We start from the raw sequence: 5,319 nt of genomic DNA, 5'->3' as shown, positions 1-5,319 counted from the left end.
GCGCCGCTCTAGGAGCGCCGGGGCGGGCCTTCCTCTCGATGGCGCGCACTTCCGGCCGGCCGGGCGGCGCCGGGGGCGGGGCAGGTTTGGGCGTGGCGTTGGCCCTGGAGGAGTGAAGTCGGAGGAGGGCCGCACCCGGTGTCCGGAGAGCCGCAGCTGCGGCCGCGCCTTGCTCCCGCGGAGCGCAGGATCGGCCCTCGGCCCTCGGGGTCGCTGGGTGTTACCTGCGGTGTGGCGCAGCGGGAGGCCGCGGGGGACGGCCGAGCCGTGCACAGGGAGACCAGCGTGGGGCTCCCGGGAGTGACCAGCACACGGAAGGCCTCTCTCCGTCACTCTGCCCCACAAATAGATTAAATCCTGCCCGCAGAGTTGTACACAAAGTCCGCTCTGCTCACGGCGGCTGCGTCCCCAGCCGCTGCCCACGCGCCGGGCCACCTGCAGGCCCGCGAGCAGGCGGGGGAAGCCGGTGGAAGCCGCCGCGCCCTCCCCCGCGTGTCTCCGCAGCTCCGGGAAGGCACGGGGCGAGCACCCGGGATCCGTCTGCCTCCTCTCACGGGCAGCCCCGCGGCTGAGGCACACTCTGGAAGTGTCGACCGGGTGCACGGGGACCGGCCTGCTGGGCCACAACACCGGCCGAACGGACTCTGGGCCACTCCCTGGATGGCCGCAATGGCCAGGGCTGGGACAGACTGAAGCCAGGGACCTGGACTTCATCCAGGTCCCCCACATGGGGACAGGGCCCAACGCTTGGGCCCTCCTCTGCTTTTCCCAGGCCGTAGCGGGGAGCTGGGTGGGAAGTGGAGCACCCGGGACTTGAACCGGGGCCGATAAGGGATGCGCTCGCAAGCGGCACCTCACTACCCGCTGTACCCCAGCGCCGGCTCCCCCACTGCTCTGAAGTCAGGCGCAGTCTCCTTGGGACTTCAGTGGAGATCTGGTGTCAGACCGGGTTCTCAGCCCCATGTGGCCTCTCACCGGCCACGCAGGACCCCTCGGGTTGTGAGCATCCGGACCCTGTGTGCGGGCGCCTGAACCTGGAGGCTGGATCCCACGTCCCAGCAGCTGGCGTTGCTGGCTTCTGAGCGCCCTGCCCCTGGCTGGGGACGGCTGCTCCCTCGCGGGACCCACGTTCGGCCTCTTTTCCCTGCTCGCGCCCGGCTGTGAGAGAACAGATCCTAGCCGACCAGGGCCCTGTTAAATGGCCTGCCCCAGATACAGCCCCTCTGGGACTCAGGCTTCAGCTTGGGGACTTCGGGGAGACCCATTTCAGTACCTAACAGACTATTTTTTAATTAATCTTTTAATGCCATACATGACTTTTTTTTATAAAAGATTATTTATTATTTGAAAGGCAGAGAGAGGGGCTGGCTATGGCTCAGCGGTTCCTTCAACACAGTAGCTACTTGAAAGGCAGAGAGAGAAAGGACTTCCATCCACTGCTTCACTCCCCAGTGGCTGCAACGGCCAGAGCTGGGCCGATCAGGAGCCAGGCGCTTCCTCCGGTCTCCCACGCAGGTGCAGGGGCCCAAGGACCTGGGCCATCCTCCACTGCTTTCCCAGGCCACAGCAGGGAGCCGGTCAGAAGTGAGCAGCTGGACTCCCGGGCCTGCTCTGCCACGGCGTGGCCCCGAGGCTTGCATTCTGAAAACATAACTGTCAGTGTCTGCTTCCTAAAACGCACGAGTGGAATTCCCCGCAGTGCCCTTCCAGTGCCCAGCTTCCTGTGGGCAGCGCAGGTGTCGTCGACACCTCCAGGAGGGACACGGTCACCCTGGGGCAGAGGGCGCAGGCGCAGGGGTGCCATGTCGGCTTCCGGGCCCTCTGAAGCCACGCGCTGGAGCAGGACGAGACCACAGTGAGGCCGCGGCGATCCTAAGACCCCTTGCCCCTCTCTCTCCTTTCGTGGCTCACACCTGGGCAAGATGCTGGGCAAGTCAGTACCAGCCCTGGCCTGCAGGTGGAGCCCTCCTCCCAGCCCCACCCCGCCCGCAGTCAAAACCCCAAGCAACCAGCAGTGAAGACGCCCGTGCCTCCCGGAGCAGACCCTGGGCAACAGAGCGCTGCTTCCTCAGAGCGTGCAACAGCCAAGCCCTCTGCCGTAGGGGTCCCGGCAGGCCCTGGATGAGGGTTATCCTGAGACGTTCTCAATGGGGTCATCAGGAAAACCTGTTAAAAATCCATTCGGCCAGCACTGTAGCACAGCAGGTTAAGCTGCTGCCTGCAGTGCCAGCATCCCACGTGGCCGCCAGTTCTAGTCCCAGCTGCTCCTCTTCTGATCCGGTTCTCTGCTGTGGCCTGGGAAAGCAGTGGAAGATGGCCCAAGCCCTTGGGCCTCTGTACCCATGTGGGAAACCCAGAAGGAGACCCTGGCTCCTGGCTTCAGCCTGGCTGTTGTAGCCATGTGGGAATGAGCCAGCGGATAGAAGATCTCTGTCTCTCACACTCTCTTTCTCTCTCTCTCTTCTCTCTCTCTCTATATAACTCTGCCTTTCAAATAAATAAAATAAATCTCTAAAAAAAAAAAAATCGGTCCCCAAGCCCACCGCAGATCGTGATGAAGAGAGACCGGAGGAGAGGTTAGCACAGGTGTGTGAGGGAGCCCCGGGCCTTCAGGGCACTCATGTGTGGCCAGGGGGCCTGGGGTCAGGAAGGCTCTACCACAGGAAACCTCAGAGAGCCCCAAGGCAAGCATCTGCTGCCCCCCGCCCTCTCGTCCAGGCGCATGGCTAGCCCTGCAAACCGAGAGCGGGGGGCAGTTAGGCAGGGCTGCAGGCCAGGGCTGCCGTCACCTCGCCTGTGCTGGGAGCTCAGCCCTGTGCCGGGGTGCAGCGTGCCACGCCCTCTCCCCATGACCTCCCGCGCGCGCTCTCTGTGAGAACCCTCAGCAGCGAGGAGCGAAAACCCAAGTCAGACGGGGCCAAAGCAAGAGCGAGCGGCTCGTGGCCAAGCCACAGAGAGTGGCCCCAGGGCTGCTTCCCAGGTCCACTGGTTCTCAGGCTCCAAGAGACATCGCCACACGGGGGCCCAACGCTTAACACTGGCCTGGGCCCGACATACGGCGGCCAGAATGGCTGCTGGCCACACACGGTGGGACTCGGCCTGGCCCTTGTTCTGGCACTGCGTCTACCCTCCTGCCCTTAAAAATTTTTAAATATATTTATTGGGGCCAGCGCTGTGGGATAGTGGGCTAAGCCTCCTGGCTGCTGTACTTTCAATCCTGCTCTCTGCTGGGAAAGCAGTGGAAGATGACCCAAGTGCTTAGGCCCCTGCACCCACGTGGGAGACCCAGAAGAAGCTCCTGGCTCCTGGCTCCTGGCTTCGGATCACCAGCTCCAGCCGTCACGGCCGTCTGGGGAATGAACCAGCGGAAGGAAGACCTCTCTCTCTCTGTCTTTCCCTCTTTCTGTCTGTAACTGCTTCTCAATTAAATAAATAAATAAATCTTAAAATATATATATTTTTCATTTTATTTGAAAGGCAGAGAGACAGGAAGATCTTCCATCCTCTGATTCACTCCCCCAAATGCCTGAAACAGCTGGGGCTGGGCCCTGCCGAAGCCAGGAACCTGGAGCTCCACCCAGGTCTCCCATGCGGATGGCAGCAACTCCAGCACTTGAGCCACCCCTGCTGCCTCCAAGGTGCACACCAGCACTAGAGTCAGGAGCAGAGCCAGGATTCGAACCAGGCACTCTGATTCAGGGTGGAAGTGCACCGCAGGCCTTGTGCCTGCTCGGTTAGCCAGGTACCTTTGCGCTGTGTCTGGGAGACCCTGGAGACCCTGGAGACCCAGGAGACCCGGGAGACCCTGGAGACCCTGGAGACCCTGGAGACCCGGGAGACCCTGGAGACCCTGGAGACCCTGGAGACCCGGGAGACCCTGGAGACCCTGGAGACCCGGGAGACCCGGGAGACCCGGGAGACCCGGAGACCCGGGAGACCCGGGAGACCCGGGAGACCCGGAGACCCTGGAGACCCGGGAGACCCTGGAGACCCTGGAGACCCGGGAGACCCTGGAGACCCTGGGAGACCCGGGAGACCCGGGAGACCCTGGAGACCCTGGAGACCCTGGAAACCCTGGAGACCCTGGAGACCCGGGAGACCCTGGAGACGTGGGAGACCCGGGAGACCCTGGAGACCCTGGAGACACGGGAGACTTGGGAGACCCTGGAGACGTGGGAGACCCTGGAGACCCTGGAGACCCTGGAGACCCGGGAGACCCTGGAGACCCTGGAGACCCTGGAGACACGGGAGACCCTGGAGACGTGGGAGACCCGGGAGACCCTGGAGACCCTGGAGACCCTGGAGACACGGGAGACCCTGGAGACCCGGGAGACCCGGGAGACACGGGAGACACGGGAGACTTGGGAGACCCTGGAGACCCTGGAGACCCTGGAGACACGGGAGACCCTGGAGACACGGGAGACACGGGAGACCCTGGAGACCCTGGAGACACGGGAGACACGGGAGACACGGGAGACCCTGGAGACCCGGGAGACCTGCCCCTCCGCCCTGAACACTTCTGTGCTCCTCGTCACCAGCCGGTCCTCGTGGACCCCAGCTGGGAATCACGTGGTCATGCAGCAGCCTAAGCTTCCACAGGCCATGTGCCAAAGGCTTGGGACCCGCGGCTAACACCGGGCTCTAATGGGCTGGTGCTGACGGGCAGTGGCTTGAGTGGCTGCTGTGCTGGGCTGCTCTCTGTGCTCTAACCAAAGCACCAGAGGGTCTTCTTTGGAAAGGACAGGTCTGTGTCAGCTCGCAGTTCGAGGCTGCAGGGTCTGGGGGAGGCAGGAAGCAGCGAGCACAGCCAGGCAGCACCGGAGCTCAAATCACCAAACCTGCTGGGGAAGCTGCCTCCGGGGGCGCGCCCAGCGCCCAAGACTCCCGCACCCACCCCTCAGTGCCCCCCACAACTCCACAGTGAGTCAGCCAGCCATGAGCAGTACATTACAGGTTTTGCTTTGTTATTTCATTTTATTTTTTCAAGATTTATTTATTTATTTGAAAATCAGAGTTGCACAGAGAGAGAAGGAGAGGCAGAGAGAGGGAGGGAGAGAGAGAGAGAGAGAGAGAGAGAGAGAGAGAGAGAGAGAGGAGAGGTCTTCCATCCGATGGTTCACTCCCCAGTTGGCTGCAACAGCCGGAGCTGCACCGATCCGAAGCCAGGAGCCAGGAGCTTCCTCTGGGTCTCCTACGTGGGTGCAAGGACCCAAGGACTTGGGTCATCTTCTACTGCTATCCCAGGCCACAGCAGAGAGCTGGATTGGAAGTAGAGCAGCTGGGACTTGAACCAGCACCCATACGGGATGCCGGCATGGC

This window comes from Oryctolagus cuniculus, chromosome 6 (genome assembly GCF_051225735.1).
Source record: "Oryctolagus cuniculus isolate XC-2025 breed Fujian yellow rabbit chromosome 6, ASM5122573v1, whole genome shotgun sequence".
Classification (NCBI taxonomy): Eukaryota; Metazoa; Chordata; class Mammalia; order Lagomorpha; family Leporidae; genus Oryctolagus; species Oryctolagus cuniculus.
The sequence above is the reverse complement of the archived record's forward strand: the minus strand, read 5'-3'. Positions refer to the sequence as shown.